Source organism: Triticum urartu, chromosome 2A (genome assembly GCF_056163025.1).
Source record: "Triticum urartu cultivar PI428250 chromosome 2A, HENAU_Tu73, whole genome shotgun sequence".
NCBI lineage: Eukaryota > Viridiplantae > Streptophyta > Magnoliopsida > Poales > Poaceae > Triticum > Triticum urartu.
The window spans coordinates 110,055,930-110,068,419 of record NC_141874.1 but is presented as its reverse complement, the minus strand read 5'-3'; positions in this window follow the sequence as shown (position 1 = coordinate 110,068,419).

The window sequence follows — 12,490 nt, the reverse complement described above, 5'->3', positions numbered from 1 at the left end:
AATCGGATTCAATGAACAGGGTTATTTTTTGTAGGATCGAAAGTATGTCTAGAGGGGGGTGATTAGACTACTTGACCAAATAAAAATCTAGCATTTTCCCAATTTTAAGTCTTGGCAGATTTTAGCAACTTAGCACAAACAAGTAATCAACCTACACATGCAATTCTAAGAGTATAGCAGCAGAATGTAAAACAATTGCATATGAAGTTAAAAGGAGGAGTTTGGAGGGAGCAAACGCAAAGTAGACACGGAGATTTTTGGTGTGGTTCCGATAGGTGGTGCTATCGTACATCCACGTCGATGGAGACTTCAACCCACGAAGGGTAACGGTTGCATGAGTCCACGGAGGGCTCCACCCACAAAGGGTCCACGAAGAAGCAACCTTGTCTATCCCACCATGGCCATCGCCCACGAAGAACTTGCCTCACTAGGGTAGATCTTCACGATGTATGTGGTTGGATTGGAATATCTTGACCTCAACACAAGTGTAGGTGGTTCTCTCTCAGAAAATGTATGTTGGAAGTGTAGGCATATTCTGATGGCTCTCTCCATGAATGAAGAGTGAGTGGAGGGGTATATATAGCCTCCACACAGAATCTAACCGTTACACACAAATCACCAAACTCGGTGGGACCGAATCATATCACTCGGTCAGACCGATTTAGTTCAAAATGTGAACGTTAGGATTTTCGGTGGGACCGATATGTCAACTCGATGCAACCGATTCCATTAGGGTTAGGGCATAACGTAGTCTCGGTGAGACCGATTACACAAACTCGGTAGGACCGATTTTAGTAATAGGCAAACAGAGAGTTGGTCAGGCAAACTCGGTGGGACCGATTCGCTCATCTCGGTTAGACCGAAACGTTACGGAGGGGAAACAGAGAGTTTGCATTGCAATCTCGGTGGGACCAATCGCTCATCTCGGTTGGACCGAAACATTATGAAGGAAAACAGAGAGTTTGCAATCCCATCTTGGTGAGACCGAGATCCCTATCGGTGAGATTGAAGTGACCAGGGTTTCTAGCAGTATCTATGTCAAGTGAACTCGGTGGCGCCGGATAGAAGATTTCGGTGGGGCGGAGTTTGACTTTTGGTTTGGGACATATGTGGATATGAGAAAGTAGTTGAGGGTATTTGGAGCATATCACTAAGCACTTTGAGCAAGCAACTCATTAAGCAACACCTCACCCCTTTTAATAGTATTGTCTTTTCCTATGGACTCAATGTGATCTTGGATCACTAAAAGTAAAATGTAGAGTCTTGTGCTTTGAGCTTTGAGCCAATCTTTTGTCCTTAGCATTTTGAGGGGTCCACTTTCTAATCCATGCCATGCCAACCATTAAGCTTATCCTGAAATATTTATCTTCAAGTAGCATTAGCTCAATGAGCTATATGTTGTTAGGAATTACTAAACCACCCAAGGATAGTTGCACTTTCATTTCTGAAGATGAAAAAGCAATCACTACACCGCGTTGTGGTTTTTGATGCGTAGGTAAGAACGGTTCTTGCTCAGCCCGTAGAAGCCACGTAAAACTTGCAACAACAAAGTAGAGGACGTCTAACTTGTTTTTGCAGGGCATGTTGTGATGTGATATGGTCAAGACGTGATGAGATATAAATTTTTGTATGAGATGATCGTGTTTTGTTGAAGTTATCGGTGACTGGCAGGAGCCTTATGGTTGTCTCATTATTGCATAAGATGCAAGCACCATGTAATTGCTTTACTTTATCGCTATGCGATAGCAATAGTTGCAAAAGCAATAGTTGGCGAGATGACCATGTGATGACGCATTGATAAAGATCAAGATGATGGAGATCATGGTGTCATGCCGGTGACGATGGAGATCATGACGGTACTTTGGAGATGGAGATCAAAGGCACAAGATGATGATGGCCGTATCATGTCACATATTTTGATTGCATGTGATGTTTATCTTTTATGCATCTTATTTTCCTTAGTACGTCAGTAGCATTATAATATGATCCATCACTAAATTTCAAGGGATAAGTGTTCTCCCTGAGTATGCACCGTTGTGACAGTTCTTCGTGCTGAGACACCACGTTATGATCGGGTGTGATAAGCTCTACGTTCACATACAACGGGTGCAAGCCAGTTTTGCACATGCAGAATACTCGGGTTAAACTTGACGAGCCTAGAATATGCAGATATGGCCTCGGAACACCGGAGATCGAACGGTCGAGCGTGAATCATATAGAAGATATGATCAACATAGAGATGTTCACCATTGAAAACTACTCCATCACACGTGATGATCGGACATGGTTTAGTTGATATGGATCACGTGATCACTTAGATGATTAGAGAGATCTCTATCTAAGTGTGAGTTATTAATTAATATGATTAATTAAACTTTAATTTATCATGAACTTAGTCCTGATAGTAATTTCATATCTATGTTGTAGATCAATAGCTTGCGATGTAGCTTCCCGTTTAATTTTGATATGTTCCTAGAGAAAAAGAAGTTGAAAGATGATAGCAGCAATGACGCGGACTTGGTTCGTGATCTAAGGATTATCCTCATTGTTGCACAAAAGAATTATGTCCTTGATGCACCGCTAGGTGACAGACCTATTGCAGGAGCAGATGCACACGTTATGAACGTTTGACAAAGCTTGGTATGATGACTACTTAATAGTTTAGTGCACCATGCTTTACGGCTTAGAACCGGGACTTCAAAAATGTTTTGAATGCCACGGAACATATAAGATGTTCTAAGAGTTGAAATTGGTATTTCATACTCATGCCCGTGTCCAGAGGTATGAGACCTCTGACAGTACGTTGCCTATAAGATGGAGGAGAATAGCTCAACCAGTGAGTATGTGCTCAGATAGTTTGGGTACTACAATTACTTGAATCAAGTGGGAGTTAATCTTCCAGATAAGATAGTAATCTTCTATATCTAAATAGCTAGCTCCCACTAACTATTTCTCTCAACATGCAAGCATGCCACATCATTGCACAACATGCATGAGAAAAGGCCCACCCCCACTATCATATGTCTCTCAACATGCAAGCATGCCACTTCATCATGACATGCATGAAAAAAAGACTTGTCTCAACATGTAACATACATGAGGGTTTTCATTCTATTTTGCTATATACATTTAATAAACATTTTACAACTATATAGTAATCAAGCACAATAAATTATATGTATTTTTATTGTTAGCTTTTTATATTATTACTTCAAATATTCATGTTTCATACAACGAGTCACATTGAAATATGTTGCAAAATATTCCCGCGACAACGTGCGGGGTATCATCTAGTTGATAAAGTTCTCTAGTCACTATCACCAAGTTACTAGAACTTAGTGATGAACTATAATATGCAAGGGATGACGAAAATGATTCCCGAGCTCTTCGTGATGCTGAAATCGACGAAGGTAGAAATCAAGAAAAGTATCAAATGTTTATGGTTGACAAAACCACTAGTTTCAGGTAAAAGGGCAAGGGAAAGAAAGGGAACTTCAAGAAGAATGGCAAGAAAGTTGCCACTCCCATGAAGAAGCCCAAAGATAGACCCAAGCATGAAACTGAGTGCTTCTACTACAAAGAAAATGGTCACTGGAAGTGGAACTGCCTTAGATACCTGGCGGATAAGAAGGGTGGCAAAGTGAACAAAGGTATATTTGATATACATGTTATTGATGTGTACTTTACTAGTGTTTATAGCAGCCCATCAGTGTTTTATACTGGTTTAGTTGCTAAGAGTAGTAACTCGAAACGGGAGTTGCAAAATAAAGAGAGACTAGTTAAGGGCGAGGTGATGATGAGAGTTGGAAGTGATTCCAAGGTTGATAAGATCACCATCGCACACTCCCTTTACCTTTGGGATTAGTGTTGAACCTAAAATAAATGTTATTTGGTGTTTGCGTTGAGCATAAATATGATTGGATCATGTTTATTGCAATACGGTTATTCATTTAAGTCAAAGAATAATTGTTGTTCTATTTACATGAATAAAACCTTCTATGGTCATACACTTAATATAAATGGTTTATTGAATCTCGATCGTAGTAATACACATATTCATAATATTGAAGCCAAAAGATGCAAAGTTAATAATGATAGTGCAACTTATATGTGGGACTGCCGTTTAGGTCATATTGGTGTGAAGCGCATGAAGAAACTCTATGCTGATGGACTTTTGGAATCACTTGATTATGAATTACTTGATGCTTGCGAACCATGCCTCATGAGCAAGATGATTAAGACTCCGTTCTCCGGAACAATGGAGCAAGCAACTGACTTATTGGAAATAATATATACTGATGTATGCAATCCGATAAGTGTTGAGGCTCGCAGTGGGTATCATTATTTTCTGATCTTCACAGATGATTTGAGCAAATATGGGTATATCTACTTAATGAAACATAAGTCTGAAACATTTGAAAAGTTCAAAGAATTTCAGAGTGAAGTGGAAAATCATCGTAACAAAGAAAATAAAGTTTCTACGATCGGATCGCGGAGGCGAATATTTGAGTTACGAGTTTGATCTTAATTTGAAACAATGTGGAATAGTTTCGCAACTCACGCCACCTGGAACACCACGGCATAATGGTGTGTCCGAACGTTGTAATCATACTTTATTGGATATGGTGCGATCTATGATGTCTCTTCAGATTTACCACTGTCGTTAAGGGGTTATGCATTAGAGACAACTGCATTCACGTTAAATAGGGCACCATCTAAATCCGTTGAGATGACACCATATGAACTATGGTTTGGCAAGAAACCAAAGCTGTTGTTTCTTAAAGTTTGGGGTTGCGATGCTTATGTGAAAAAGTTTCAAACTGATAAGCTCGAACCCAAATCGGAGTAGTGCGTCTTCATAGGATACCCAAAAGAAACTGTTGGGTACACCTTCTATCACAGGTCCGAAGGCAAGATATTTTGTTGCTAAGAATGGATCCTTTTTTGAGAAGAAGTTTCTCTCGAAAGAAGTGAGTGGGAGGAAAGTAGAACTTGATGAGGTAATTGTACCTTCTCCAAAATTGGAAAGTAGTTTATCACAGAAATCAGTTCCAGTGACTCCATCAATTAGTGAGGAAGCTAATGATGATGATTATGAAACTTCAGATCAAGTTACTACCGAACCTCGTAGGTCAACCAGAGTACGGTCCGCACAAGAGTGGTATGGTAATCCTGTTCTGGAAGTCATGTCACTAGACCATGATGAACGTACGAACTATGAGGAAGCGATGATGAGCCCAGATTCCGCAAAATGGCTTGAGGCCATTAAATCTGAGATGGGATCCATGTACAAGAACAAAGTATGGACTTTGATTTACTTACTCGATGATCGGTTAGTCATTGAGAATAAATGGATCTTCAAGAGGAAGACGGACGCTGATAGTAGTGTTAATATCTACAAAGATTGAATTGTTGCAAAAATGTTTTCGAAAAGTTCAAGGTGTTGACTATGATGAGATTTTCTCACTCGTATCGATGCTTAAAAGTCTGTCTGAATCATGTTAGCAGTTGCCGCATTTTATGAAATCTGGCAAATGGATGTCAAAACTGCATTCCTTATTGGATTTCTTAAAGAAGAGTTGTATATGATGCAACCAGAAAGTTTTGTCGATCCTAAAGGTGCTAACAAAGTGAGTAAGCTGCAGCGATCCATCTATGGACTGGTGCAAGCATCTCGGAGTTGGAATATATGCTTTGATAAAGTGATCAAACATATGGTTTTATACAGACTTGCGGCGAAGCCTGTATTTACATGAAAGTGAGTGGGAGCACTACAACATTTCTGATAAGTATATGTGAATGACATATTGTTGATCGAAAATAATATAGAATTTTCTGGAAAGCATAAAGGAATGTTTGAAAGGAGTTTTTCAAAGAAAGACCTTGGTGAAGCTACTTACATATTGAGCATCAAGATCTATAGAGATAGATCAAGACACTTGATATATTTTCAATGAGTACATACCTTGATAAGATTCTGAAGTAGTTCAAAATGGAACAGTCAAAGAAGGAGTTCTTGCCTTTGTTGCAAGGTGTGAAGTTGAGTAAAGACTCAAAACCCGACCACGGTAGAAAATAGAAAAAGAATGAAAAGTCATTCCCTATGCCTCAGTCATAGGTTCTACAAAGTATGCTATGTTGTGTACCAGACCTATTGTGTACCTCACCATAAGTTTGGCAAGAGGGTACAATAGTGATCCAGGAGTGGATCACTGGACAACGGTCAAAAATATCCTTAGTGGAATAAGAAAATGTTTCTCGGTTATGGAGGTGACAAAGAGTTCGTCGTAAAGAGTTACGTCGATGCAAGTTTTGACACCGATCTGGATGACTCTAAGTCTCGTTCTAGATACATATTGAAAGTGGGAGCAATTAGCTAGAGTAGCTCCGTGCAAAGCATTGTAGACACAGAAAATTTACAAAATACATACGGCTCTGAATGTGGCAGACCCGTTGACTAAATTTCTCTCACAAGAAAAACATGATCACTCTTTAGGTGTTAGTCACATGGAGATGTGAACTAATCACATAAAGATGTGAACTAATCACATAAAGATGTGAACTATTGGTGTTAAATCACATGACGATGTGAACTAGATTATTGACTCTAGTGCAAGTGGGAGACTGAAGGAAATATGCCCTAGAGACAATAATAAAGTTATTATTTATATTTCCTTATATCATGATAAATGTTTATTATTCATGCTAGAATTGTATTAACCGAAAACTTAGTACATGTGTGAATACATAGACAAATAGAGTGTCCCTAGTATGCCTCTACTTGACTAGCTCGTTAATCAAAGATGGTTAAGTTTCCAAGCCATGGACGTGTGTTGTCATTTGATGAACGGGATCACATCATTAGAGAATGATGTGATCGACAAGACCCATCTGTTAGCTTAGCATAATGGTCGTTCAGTTTTATTGCTACTACTTTCTTCATGACTTATACATGTTCCTCTGACTATGGGATTATGCAACTCCCGAATACCGGAGGAACACCTTGTGTGCTATCAAATGTCACAACGTAACTGGTTGATTATAAAGATGCTCTACGGGTGTCTCCAATGGTGTTTGTTGAGTTGGCATAGATCGAGATTAGGATTTGTCACTCCGTCTATCGGAGAGGTATCTCTGGGCCCTCTCGGTAATGCACATCACTATAAACCTTGCAAGCAATGTGACTAATGAGTTAGTTGCAGGATGATGCATTACGGAGCGAGTAAAGAGACTTGCCGGTAACGAGATTGAACTAGGTATTGAGATACCGATGATCGAATCTCGGGCAAGTAACATACCGATGACAAAGCAAACAACGTATGTTGTTATGTGGTTTGACCGATAAAGATCTTCGTAGAATATGTAGGAACCAATATGAGCATACATTTTCTGCTATTGGTTATTGACCGGAGATGAGTCTCGGTCATGTCTACATAGTTCTCAAACCCGTAGGGTCCGCACGCTTAACGTTCTGTGACGATTTGTATTCTGAGTTATGTGATTTGATGACCGAAGTTTGTTTGGAGTCCCGGATGAGTTCGGGGACATGACGAGGAGTCTCGAAATGGTCGAGATATAAAGATCGATATATTGGAAGGCTATGTTCGGACATCGGGAAGGTTCCGAGTGATTCGGGTATTTTTGGGAGTACCGAAGAGTTATGGGAATTCGTATTGGGCCTTAATGGGCCATACGGGAAAGGAGAGAAAGGTCTCAAGGGTGGTCGCGCCCCTTCCCCATGGACTGGTCTGAATTGGACTAGGGAAAGGGGACGCCCCCTTCCTTCTTTCCTTCTCCTTCTTCCTTCCCCTTTTCCTATTCCATGTGGGAGGTGGAATCCTACTAGGACTAGGGAGTCCTAGTAGGACTCTACACTTTGGGCACGCCCTATGAGGGTCGGCCTCCTCCTCTCTCAATCCTTTATATACGTGGCCAGGGGGCATCCCATAGACACACAAGTTGAGCATTGATCCCTTAGCCGTGTGCGGTGCCCCCTTCTACCATAATCCACCTCGGTCATATCGTAGCGGTGCTTAGGCAAAGCCCTGTTCCGGTAGCATCATCATCGTCATCACGCCGTCGTGCTGACAAAGCTCTTCCTTGACACTCAGCTGGATCGAGAGTTCATGGGACTTCACCGAGTTGAATGTGTGCATATCGCGGAGGTGCCATACTTTCGGTACTAGGATCGGTCAGATCATGAAGACTACGACTACATCAATCGCGTTGTCATAACGGTTCCATTTATGGTCTACCAGGATACGTGAACAACACTCTTCCTCTCTTGTTGCTATGCATCACCATGATAGAACTTACGTGTGCGTAGATTTTTTTTAAAATTACTGCCTTCCCCAACAGAAGGGCCCTCTCTTTCTCAGATACTTACCCTTTCCGCAACTTACCGGAAACAACCAAGCATGTAGCATGATCTTCGGAACGGTATGCCTCCTTGCAAGGTCCGGTCGGCGGTTCTCATCCCCGCCCTTTGGCATTTACGGAAGTGTCACAATGCCAAGACTTTTAGAAATGAGATTAAAGCTAGCTATCACCTCTGTCTTTTACAGCTGCGCAAGCTTGATTCTTTGGTTCAAATGATGTTCTGATGCCTCTTACACTTGCCTCCTTCAAGCTTAAGGGATTATATTTGGCCCTCCCGTTGTTCATGTATGGTTTTCCCGCCTTATGTACAACTCTTTTATATTAAATCAGTTCAGGTCAACTTCTTCCATCGTAGTTCCTTAAAAAAACTGTAAACCTACCTTGACGAGAATTGCTTTTGTCTTCACTCCATGAAAATATCGACCGAGCAATTCCGACCAAAACTCGTGCCTCTCTACTATTATTACTACAACCCGCCAACTTACTTGGGCTAATCAAGATTTAATAGATACTTTTTTAGAAGACACCCTCAAAGCATCTTATATATGATATTTATCAAGGAAACAATAGGTAGTATACTGAAAAGACAACTGGACGCAGACCGACTAGTACAAAACGATTTTTTTTTGCGGAATCCATTTATTTCCTTTGCGGGAAATAGATTCTCATTTGAATTGGAGTTAATACATTCCTCTCACTCGACTAGTAGATGACCAATTTTTCAAAATGCCGAGAGGAAGAATCGCAATCGGCCAGTGTGCTATAAAAAGGAAAAGCAAAGAAGTCATCTTTCTCTCAGCTATAATCTACAAAATTCTAAAAATCCCCAAGAATAGTTCACTACAGTGTCGGTCGCTAGACGTCCATAGGCCGTGGTGCATAGCATCGCCCACGTCCCCGTCGGCCGTATTAACTCACTGGCGCACTTGTACATCTCGCCCCCCCGGCCCCCGGCTAGAAAACGACGAGCAAATGCATGTATAAGCACCCCAATACGCAGGAACCGGTCGGCGACGTCGATCACTCGACTCGAGGTAGGAGTACACTTATACGTACTCTCTTCGTTCCGAATTACTTGTCGCAGATATGAATGTATCTAGATGTATTTTAATTCTAAATACATTCATTTCTGTGACGAATAATTTAGAATAAAGGAAATAGATACAACTCCTCGTCCCAGCCCGGCGTTATCCCAACCAGCGACGTCAAACGTCCGGCGTCATCCCACCCAGCGACGTATCGGATCCTCCTCGTCCCCGCCCGGCCGCCCGCCATTTGAATACGGAGGACAAGCAGACAACGCACGCGGGACGGCGACGCCCCCGCGCGCGCATCCCCATCCCAGCCGATCGACCGATAGATTGGCTAGGCCTAGCGCGCGAGAAGGACCGTCGGTATGTACGTACGTGCCTCCCGGCGGCGGGGCACACACCCTTTACGGCTTCCCGGGCCACGCCCGCGCTGGCCGGCCGGCCGGCCAGGGGGCCGGGACGCATTCACGCCACAGCTGCTCGACAGCAACGGATCGATGGTGGCCTCGCGCGCGCGCCCCACGGCACGAGCTGGACTGTACGCGGCGCGATGGCGACCCGGCCGGACGGCGACGTTCCTTTTTGTGCCTGCACGGTCCGGGTTCCCACGGCGTCCGGGGCCGGGGCAGATGGGACGTGCACGTCCGCCGTGGGGACGCGCGCCCACGGACAGCCAAAATGCGCCCGTGCATCGGTGCATGCATGCCATTCTATTGTCTATAGCAAATTACAGTAGCAAGCATGAGACATTATCAGTGTCAGCAGTAGTACTAGCTAGTGCCATTGTATTGTAGAACCGCTGTGAATTAGGCCAACTCGCGACCGCGCGACTCTATCCTATCCAGCCCTGTTTGTTTGGAGTAAAACGGACAAAGGAAGCGGCTCAGCGCGCGACGGCCCGGACCCATCTTGTCCGTTTTGTGTCCGGGCCGACCCATTTCGAGCGCAAACTTGCGTCGGGTTTGGGTCGCGACGGACACCAAATGGACGCGCGCCTCGTCCGCATCGGGGCCGCGTGGCAGGCGGCCACCTACCTCCCACTCGCCCCACATCAATGCGCACGAGCGGGCGGCCCCACCTGTCATCCGCACGTCGAACGCTCGCCGTCTTTTTTCAAGTGGGAAGCGTGGACGGATCGTCGTCCACACTACCCTACACCATCCCGCGGCCTCCTCGAAACCCGACAACGCCGAACCCAAACCCTAGCCAAGAACTCGCCGCCCGGCCGCCCGCGGCCATGGGCCTCTGGAACTACGGCCGCAAAGGCAAGCACGACCGCGAGGCTGGTTCCTCGCCGGGATGCCGCCGCGGCTCGGTGAAGAAAGAGGAGCCCGCGTCGCCATCACCACCACGTCGGGCCCTGCCGCCGCCCGCCTTCTCCATCGCGCCCACGGCCGCCGGCTCGCGCGACCGGCACTACATCGAGGCGGCCGTCTGCCGCCGTTATTGAGAGACGAGGACGCCGCTGCCCTGGAGCGACGTTCACCTTCCCAATAACTCGCATCTGTCGGTCGAACGCGTGCCGATCCCGCCCGTCCCGCAGAGCGGCCTTGCGCGCCGCCAGGAGATCGAGCGCCGCCGCCGCCTCCTTCCGGACGACCTCTACCACGACGAGAGGTATGTCCCCGACTCGACATTGTGGGACACGTGGTTCTGCGATGAGCACGACGTGCGGCGGGCGTCGTTCTTCGCCGGCACGTCGACAGGGCCGCGGCGGCCACATGAGCCCCGAGCGGCTCCCCAGGCGCGCGGGTGTACGCGGGTCCGCGGCCTGACGCCCACGCCGTCGCCGTCGCCATCTCCATCGCCACCCCCACCTCCTCGCATGACGACGGAGGAGGAGGCCCGGCTCATGACGCGTGTGCTGGAGGACTCCATGCACACGCACAACGAGCGCCAATGGGTGGACCTCGAGGCGACGATGGCCCTCTTCGCGGCCCGCGACGTCGCCATCCCCGAGCTGGAGGAGCCGCTGATGGTGGAGGAGCCGCCGGTGGCCGCGTTCCACCCTGACCTGGTGGGTCAGGGGTGGAGCTGGTCGTGCTCCGCTGAGCAGATGGCGGCCGCTCTGGGGGACGTGAACTGGTGCCCCACGCCGCGGCGGTCGCCGGAGCGGGAGGCCTCGCCTCGGGAGGAAGTGGTGCAGGCACCACCGGCCACCTTGCAGCCCGCCGCCCCCGTGCACCACGGACCGCCGGCCCATCTGTGGACGCTGCCGGAATACGTCGACCTCGTCAGCGACGACGATGACACCAGCGGCCAGTGAAGACAGCGACGGCCACGGCATCGACAAGCGCGGCAGGAGCGCGCGGGAGGCGTTTTTTTTGGTTTTATGTTAATTATGAACTGGGCCGTTTAAGTGGACTGATAAACTGGGCCGTTTTATGGCCGTAACCCCTATATAAATGTTTTATGTTTTTTAACTGCGTTTATTTACTTTTTTGGTCATTTCATTTAAGTTTTTTAATTTTTTTATTTACGTCCACACAGGACAGGTTTTAGGATGCGGCCACGCGTTAGGCGCCCATACCTTATCGGACAAACACGGACGTGGGCGAATCCATCGACATCTCAAAGGAACAAAATTCGGTCAAATTAAACGTCCGTTTGAGATCGTGCGGTGGAGGTGGCCTTAGGCTCCGCTAGTGCTGCAGAACACGAGGATGCATGATCTCTGTCTCTGGTCAGGGTAAAGTGCTCTCGCCAGATTTCGAAATCCATATATACTAGCGTGTGAGACGCGTCTTCACAGGATTTTTAGAACAAGAAAAACATAGAAATGGAGTATGTGGTTGGATTGGAATTTTCCTACGAAAATCAGTAAAAATTAGTAAAACTTCCTAAGCATTCTAATCTTGTAATCAAATAACCATGTAGAAGTAAAAAAACAGGGATTAGAAATCTTCAAAATTCCTGTGGATTTTTTTAATCAAAGAGGTCGTTACTTCTGCTTTTTTTAGATCGAAGACGCTAGAAGCGTCCGGCTTTAAATTAATAAAGCCCACAGCAAACAGACAGAGTTTCAGCAACAACAAAACACAAACGCCACGGCCCAACGAGAAAGCCAAAGTCCAGGAAAG